The 9,077-nt window shown below is 41.0% G+C and overlaps 1 pseudogene; it reads left to right on the top strand.

Moving 5' to 3' along the window:
• Positions 1-3,626: 3,626 nt before the first annotated feature.
• LOC103203921 lies at positions 3,627-4,965 on the top strand (annotated as a pseudogene).
• Positions 4,966-9,077: the final 4,112 nt, after the last annotated feature.

The following is a 9,077-nucleotide window of genomic DNA, read 5'->3' as shown; positions in this document are numbered from 1 at the left end:
TGTCTCTGCCTTCCCATGAAGGCCCAACCCCCAGCCTCCAACAGTGCAGTCTTTCTGTGCATTCTGTGAGGTGCTTCTTAGGTCTCATTATAAGCTCTTTCACCAAGAAGAAAAAGCATTGTTCACAATCCAATCAAAAAAAAAAAAAAATGGGGAAAGAACTTGTATAAACATTCCCAAAGAAGATACACAAATTGGCCAACAAGTACATGAAAAGATGCTCAATATTATTAGTCATTAAGATTGGGCAATCTACTTCTGTATGATACCGCCTGGGAAACCCAAGGAGGGGTCGCTATGAGTCAGATCCAACTCAATAGCAGTGATTTTTTAAAAAACCAAAACCAAACCCACTGCTATCAAGTCGATTCCAACTCATAGCAACCCCCATTGGGTTTTCAAGGCTATGAATCTTTACATAAGTAGATTACTTTATCTTCCTCTTATAGAGTGGCTGGTGAGTTTGAACCACTGACCTTCTGGTTAGCAGCCAAATGACTTACCCACTACACCACCAGATCTTAGGGAAATGCAAATCAAAACCACAAAGAGATACCACCTCATACCCAGTAGGATGGTTACTACTTGAAAAACAGAATATAGAAAGTGTTGACAAGAATGTGGAATATTGGAACCCTAGTGCATTCCTGATAGAACTGTAAAATGGTGCAGCCACTGTGGAAAACAGTGTTCCTCAAAAAGTTAAACATAGAATTAACATATGACTCAGTAATTCCATCCACTCCTGGACATACATAAAAGACTTGAAAACAGGGACTCAAACAGATAAATATATACCAATATTCATTGCAGCATTACTCACTATAGTCAAAAGGCAAAAGAACCCAAGTGTCCATCAACAGATGAAGAGATAAACAAAATGTGGTATATCTATATAATGACTATACTAAGTCATGAAGATAAATGAAGTCCCAATACATTCTATGACATAGATGAACCTTGAAAACTTTATGCTAAATGAAATAAGCCAAACACAAAAGGACAAATATTATATGATCTCACATATATGAAATATCTGTAATAGGCAAATGCATACGGACAGAAAGCAGATTAGTGGTTACTATGGGACGATGGAAGGGGAAAAGGGGAATTAATGGTTGGTGGGTATGGAGTTTCTGTTTGGGGAGATGAAAGCATGTTAAAAATTGTTATGACTGTGTAGCATTGTGAATATAATAAATCCTGTTGATACACATTATTAAAATGGCTAAAATGGCAAAGTTTATGTTATATATTTTACCACAATAAAAAGATAAAATAAAATGTGATTCAAGTACACAGCTCTTAGATGGTCAAACAGTAGGGAAGACTTTCTAACAAGAACTGTCCACATAGGGTCCTTCTTATCACTGAAGGTCATTGGTTCCAAACAAGTAAGAGAGTGGGAAATCATTGTAACCTTGAATCAGAAACAAGGAATGTCATTTAAAAAACATACTCCTTATTGTAATTTTGTTGTTGTTATGTGCCATCGAGTCGGACCCGACTCATAGCAACCCCTCCTTGGGTTTCCAAGGTGGTATCACTACGGAAGTAGATTGCCCCATCTTCTTCTGAGGAGTGGCTGTTGGGTTTGAACGGCCAGCCTTCTGGTTAGCAGTCAAGTGCCTTAGGCACTATGGTACCAGAGCTCCCTATTGTAATATAGCTTTCTATTTTAAAATTAGAAAAAAATATTTTCAAGATAGCAAGAAAAAAATAAATCTTGACAACAACCTTCCAGGCTCAGAAGATACACAGAAGACAATGTTTCTCTGCCAGGAGGGCATAAAATATCCTCAAGGGTCTGTGAAGTGTCTCTGTTCACCAAAAATGACGAGGATGGAAAAGAGTGAGATAGAATACAGGTCAGGTGACTTAGATGAGAGAATTTAAAGTATTAAATAGATGCTGAACTTTTGAATACTACAAGGTATCCTGGGAACTATGCCATTAAAACCAGTAGTTGCAACTTTTCCAATTTAATAAATAAATAAAGTAGTTATTTAAAAATACCAATACCAGTTGTGTTTGGGTCAACTCAGACTCATGGCAATCCCATAGGTGTCAGAGTAGGACTGTGCTCCATAGAATTTTCAATGGCTTCTTTTTTGGGGAAGTAGATTGCTACCATTTCTTCCAAGGTGTCTCTGGGTGGATTCTAACCACCAATACTTAAAATTATTTTCCCCTAAAATCTAGCAGTTTAAGAGTCTCTAGGTCCAGGAGGAGCATGAATCCTAATGAGATATGTTTGGGTAAATTCAATTGGTTGATTATAGAGCTAATAGCTATAGTGGTTCTCACCAGTTAATAAACAATTTTCAATTTTTCTTATTCTTAGCCCAATTCTGGCTAAAGAGAAGTAATATGCACACATTGCCATAGACTCGGATTCAACTCATAGCGACCCCTCCTTGTGTTTTGGATTTCACTACCCGCCAGCCACTATGGAAGTAGATTGCCCAACCTTCCCGAGGAGTGGCTGGTGGGTAGTGAAATCCAATAATTTAATGGGATTAAGAATATGGTTCTTAATAAGAACCATAAAAATTGTTTAAAATAATTTACAAATCCATCTCAAGTGCTAAAATCCTTCTCCTTTCTCCTCCCTTGTTCTACAAAGGCCTGTGTCAACAGTGCCATAGGGAACTGAGGGATCTACGTCTAAGTTGTCAGGCAAGGTTGGTTGGAGAGAGCTAAGGAGCCAGAGATTTGGACACAGGACCCAGAAGTGGCAGAGGAGGGAGCCAGGATAAGTAGGATGGGTGAGCATCTGCGCAGCCTTGGGTTCCTGCAGTTGTGCTGCTGATTCCAGAAGGCTGGGAAACAAACTCCTGAATGAGATGAATCCTAGTTTTAAATTCACCCTGAGCCAGGCTCTTAAGTGTGTGCATATGCCCCACTAGTGTTTGATGAGTGAGTACACTAGTACACTGATGGTACCAGCTTCCTGTGAAAATCTGATTTTTTCAAGCTTCTGGAAGAATAAATATCCTCAATAAATATCCTCATGCTCTCCTAGGCTTAACTCCTTTGTGCTCTCCTGGTGTGTCCACTGGGTCTGATATTTTGCTCTTAGCAAGAGGCAGGGGCAGTGTGATCCATTCAGAGGACCAGCACTGGCTGTAGCACCAGGGTGTCCTGGATTCCAGGCCCTGTGCTTCCACAAGCCATGTGACTGTAGGAAATTTACTTAGCCTTCATAAGCCACCATTTTCTCACTTGGAAAAATGGAGTTACCCATCATTCTTACCTCCTAGAGTTATTGTCGCTATGAGTCAGAAGTGACTCAATGGCACCTAACAACAACAACAGAGTTATTGTAAGGAGCCCTGGTAGTGCAATGGTTAAGAAGTTCAAACCAACTAGCTGCTCCAAGGGAGGCAAGACCTGGCTATCTGCTTCCCTAAAGATTACAGCCTTGGAAACCCTATGGAGGAGTTCTACTGTGTCCTATATGGTCATTATGAGCCGGAATTAACTCAAAAACACACAACAGAGTTATTATGAGCATGATATAAAATTGTCCTGGAGGACTTTTATCTTAAGAATAAGTAAAGAGCTTTTCTTGTGACGATGTAGCATAGCTGTTACTCCGTTACAGTCAGTGGAGGGATACAAAAATGCAGAGCAATAAAACATTAAACCTGAAGAAGCAAACCCATACTCCAAGAAAGCATCATTAACATCGCCACCATCAATACCACCAGCAGCAACACAGCAGCAGCAGCTACTACTCCTGTCAGAACCTGCAAATGGGCAGCAGGCCAGCAGCCAAAATGAAGGGTTGACCATGGACCTAAAGAATTTTAGGAAACCAGGAAAGAAGACCTTCACCCAATGTAGCCATCTCTGTATGCAATCTTCCTCCTGACATCACTGAGGAGGAAATAAAGAAACTATTTGAGAAGTATGGAAAGGCAGGCCAGGTCTTCATTCATGAGGCTTTGGCTTTACCTACTTGGAACACAGACTTTAGCAGAGATGGCCGAAGTGGAGCTGGACAACATGGCACTCTGTGGAAAGCAGCTGTGCATGCTCTTTGCCTACCCTAGTGTGCCCCTTATGATCTGAAAACTTCCTCAGTACGCGTCCAGTGAGCTAGAAGAGGCCTTTTCTGTGTTTGGCCAAGTAGAGAGGGCTGTAGTCATTGTGGATGATTGAAGAAGGTCTTCAGGAAAAGGCACTGTTGGATTCTCAGGGAAGCCAGATGCTCAAAAAGCTTCGGACAGATGAACAAAGGCTCTTTCCTGCTTACCACATTTCCTCAGTCTATGACTGTGGAGCCCATGGATCAGTTCGATGACATAAAGGGACTTCCAGAGAAGCTTGTTATAAAGAACCAACAAGTTCACAAGGAGGGAAAGCAGCCACCCTGGTTTATAAAGCCTGGCACTCACTGAGATGGAGAAGCAGCAGCAGGACCAAGTTGACCACAAAATCAAGGAAGTTCGAGAGAAGCTAAAGATGGAGATGGAGGTTGCTCATGAGGAGCACCAGGTCATGCTACCAAGGCAAGATTGATGAGGTGCTGAGAACTTCAGAGGTGATGGAAGAGCTGCACAACCAAGAGGTGCTAAAACGAAAGCAAGTGGAGCTTAGGCAGGAGGAGGAGCACAGGTGCCTTGAGGAAGAGAGGTGGCAGCAGCAACAGGAGGAAATGACACAGGGACAGCAGGAAGGATTCAAGAGAACCTTCTTGACGTGACAGAGCAGGAGATATGGATGGGCCAGATGGCTATGAGAGGTATTACGGGCATAAACAACAAAGGTGTCATGCGCCCTGCTCCTGTGCCAGCTGGTATCCCAGCTCCTCCAGGACTTGTCACTATGATGTCAGATGAAATCTTAGGATTGGCTCCACCAACAACTGAGCATTTTGGCCAAGCTGCTACAATGGAGGGAATTGGAGCAAATTTTCTCCAAACAAATATTGACAATACTAATAAATTTGCGGTCTAGTTTCCCAAAACCTGTAAAAGAAGGACCATTTTTGGACTAGCCAGAATTCCACTCAGGAAGAGTGTTAGGGATTTCTCCCAATAACTAGGTCTTCCTTGTCTGTACTACTTTAGGGAGCATGCTGAAGACAGAGGCAAGGGAGGGGTGGTATTTAACAGATCAGTTCTGTGTGGTATATTTTTTAACAAAACAATTCCATGTGGTGCGTTCCTGAAGTCTCAAATATAATGGATGTTGAGGAGCTGGGGAAAACAACAGCAAAAATGGATCTGATGAGAGCCCCATTAATCTTGATCATTCTGTTCTTTGTCCGTCTTACATAATTTGCTTTCTTATCCTTAAAACCCCCAACCCCAGAGACATTGTCACATATACCACAAAAAACAAACATCTCTCAATGACTTTAGCCCCATTGCTCCATTCACTTCCAGGCAAATGTTCACAGAGGTCACAGAAAACATACATGTGGTTCTGTTATATCCCATACATTACCCTTCATGTCCTAAGAGAGACATTTTCTCTTATAGATTTTCATTCAAGTGTATCTCTAAAAAAAAAAAAAAAAAAAAAAAAAATCTTTCATTAACTTGTCTCCATCTTTTTTCTTGGATGAGGACAACCTCAAAATGGCCCTTTTGTGTCTATGATGTTGGTATTCACAGCTTTTCTTGATAGGCCTGGTCTTGGCAACATAGTTGCTGTATGCTGAAGGTCTGACAGTAGCTCTTAGCTTTGCCTATCTATAGTTATGCTGTGCATTTTTAATTGGTGTACCATGCTTGATTTCTCCTTGACACGTTAAATTTGGAGTTCCCTGAGAAATGGAGCACTAATGCAGCATCAACTTATTAAAATACTTTATAAGCCTTTGCGAAAAACACATAAGGGCAGCATCTACTGACCTCCTCTATCTTCATGATGTGGAGACATCAGTAGCCCAAGGCTGATTACTATGAGGTAGAAGTCAGACATGCCACCACTCTCCAACTTTTTTACCAATTCTGACACCAACCATTCCTCCCACAGACCTCACTAGTTCTCTGTTAGGTTTGATAATTCATTGCAAAGGCCACACAGAACTCATAGACAATGCTCAAGATTATGGGGTTTATTAGGGAAGTAACAGGTTACAATTCATGTTCAGGAACACACTTAGGATACAATTATTCAATCAGAACACTGTCTCTCTTCTATGCCCTCAAGCATGCTTCTCTGGTCTTTGGCCTCTTGGCCTGGCCTCTGCCCTGCTCAGGCAAGTGTTACAAAGCTCTTTTAGCTCTGCACCCCACTCCACCAGCAAGCTTCCTGCCCAAAGGTACTCAGCCTTCTTGCTCTGTGGGCCAGCAAACCCATCACTCTGTTTTGTGCTGTTTTGTGCCTCTTGGTTTCTCTGCTGGTTATCTCAGCCAGTCGTCTCAGCTGATTTCTGTGCCAAGAAGGTACAGCACAGGGATCTCAATCCAAGGACTCACTCCACTCCACCTCCAGGTCTTCTCTCTCTTGATGACAGTGAGATTCCCCCTCTTCTGCCTCTAGGAGAGCTCATTTTAAGCCTGGCAGAATGACAAAACTAACCAATCCCCACATCAGGGTTCCATACACCTTATTTGCATGGTCCCACCCCCACAAGAGTGTCATGTACCTTATTTGTATTACTAAGAAATTATTCAATCCCTTCAGTAGGCCACAAGCAATTTATGTTTACATAGTTCCACCCAGTAATCCAGTGGGAGCCACAAAGACCACAGCTAGGAGGCCCATACCAGGTAATTCACTATACCACGGCCTTTAAAAAAATAATAAATATTCAGGTTGGTCATGCAGAAACTCACTTATTTTTTTTTTAAGGTAGTCATGGCAAGGCACATAAGTAAAACCTCAGCAGTTTAATCTAGCATCAGAGAATCAGAATTAACAGTACAATGATAGTTTAAATGTTAGAATCCAAATATTTAGACTTCAGGCGTTTGTCTTTAACGAGTGGTCTTGGGAAGAGACTTAACCAACCCTCAAGTTCAAAGACAATCCTCACGCAGTTAGAGTCTGAGGTCAGTTATGATAAGCAGTACCTCAGCAGGCTCCCAGTCTTCAGACAGAGAATCAAGAGATATTTTTCTTCTGTCTTTTTCTCCAAAAATGGGCAGAAATCCATGGGTTTATATACCATGCATGCTGTCATGTTCAACTACAATTGATATACTTGCCAAGTGAGAGCATTGTTGCAAGACTTATTTATGTTATGTTAATTTGTAAAGATCTGAATTATTGCCAATTAGGTCATGATATATTTATGTTCTTGTTTATTACATACGTTTCAAGGCTGAGTTAATTAATTAAAAATTATAGGAAATGTTTCATGACATATTTGTTTGGCTAATTTTTAAAGATTTGATTAATGTTGCACTACATTACCCTAGAATGCAGGTGCATAGCCCAATTTCAAAGAGCTATTTTATCTATTTCCAAGGCTTGAACAACTTTCTAATGACTTACACTTAATGGTTAAAGAATATTATAAAAGTATACATATTTCTATTTCTAAATTCAGAAATTTCCTATTTTTAATTTTATAAGTGACTTATACTGTACATAGGTATTTTAAAACATCCTAACAGTGTAATAAACACTATAGACGTATATATAATAGTGACTTATCTTAAGAACATTACAGAATCAGATGTGATATGAGAGCATACTGTAAAAGAGAAACTCATAAAGGCTTTTTGACCAAAGCTGAATGACTGAATTTAACTCAGTTCTTGATGAATTAAACCGCTCTTACTCACCTGGCTGCCTGGGAATCTGTTTGCTGAGGCTGAAAGTCAAGGCCCCTTAAAAGCTCCTGTTATCTGGCTATGTTAATTGCTGCTGCTGCTGCTGCTGTTGTTATTTTGCTGGCTAGCCCACTCATAGTGACCCCTCCTTGGGTTTCCGAGGCAGTATCACTACAGAAGTAGATTTCTCAATCTTCCTTCCGAGGAGTGGCTGGTGGGTTTGAACCACTAGCCTTCTGGTTAGCAGTCAAGTGCCTCTGGGCTCCATGCTACCAGAGCTCCCTATGTTAATTGCTAGAAGCCATAAAAACTAATAAATTATTTCCCTCTATAGTCAAGCCAGCTAGGAGCTCTGGTAGCATAGTGGCTAAGACATTTGCCTGCTAACCAGAGGGCTGGCGGTTCAAACCCACCAGCCACTCCTCGGAAGGAAGGTTGGGCAATCCTACTTCCGTAGTGATACTGCCTCGGAAACCCAAGGAGGGGTCGCTATGAGTCGGTTTTGCCTCGGCGGCACAAAAAAAAAAACAAAAAAAAAAAAAAAAGGCAAAGCCAGAATGTAAAAGAATACACTCCAAGAAAGGGAATCTTGACACAGGTGAATTCAAAGAGAATTGCTTGAAAGAGTTTGGGGCTGGCCTTATCTAAAGTTTCCCAGATCCCAAAAAAGGTTTTTGTTTAACAAACTGTTTCAGGGAAATGAGATCTTGGCACAAAGAATAGTTTTCATCTAGCAAGCTCTAGTGGTACAGTGCCTAAGGCATTTATTTGACTGCTAACCAGAAGGTTGGTGGTTCACCCACCAGCCGCCCTGCAGAAGGAAGAGAAGTACTTCTGTCAAGATTTACTGCTTTGGAAACCCAGTGGGGTCACTATGAGCTGGAATCAACTCAGTAGTAGTGGGTTTGATTTTTTAGTACTGAGACATCTGGTTAAAGCTGTGTAAACATCCACCAATGATGTTTTAGATTCCACTTGAGAGCTGTGTGATTAAAATAGAAAACCTCTGAAATTAATCACTGTGATTCTCTGTATCCAGTTGTAAGCCTACTTCCCACTCCTAACCTATCCTCCTTATGACCCCAACGAAAGACTAACCAATCAAACAACTGTATTATATATATAATTTCTTTGTTCCATGAACTGTATCTGCCTTAGTTGGAAGTTGTTACTTGGAGTCAACAGTTCTCATGTATGGGGGTTGTTGCCTTTCTGCATCCAGATGTATTTTTCTTCTGAATAAATACTCTTAATTTCATTTTTACTGAATGGGTTTCCTTTTAACAACAAGTTGGGGCCTCATCCAGGATTCTGAAAGTGGTGCTCCTCTTCTGTGGA

Source organism: Orycteropus afer, unplaced genomic scaffold (genome assembly GCF_000298275.1).
Source record: "Orycteropus afer afer isolate SDZICR_OR568_19922 unplaced genomic scaffold, OryAfe1.0 scaffold00234, whole genome shotgun sequence".
Lineage (NCBI taxonomy): Eukaryota > Metazoa > Chordata > Mammalia > Tubulidentata > Orycteropodidae > Orycteropus > Orycteropus afer.
The sequence above is the reverse complement of the archived record's forward strand: the minus strand, read 5'-3'. Positions and strand labels throughout refer to the sequence as shown.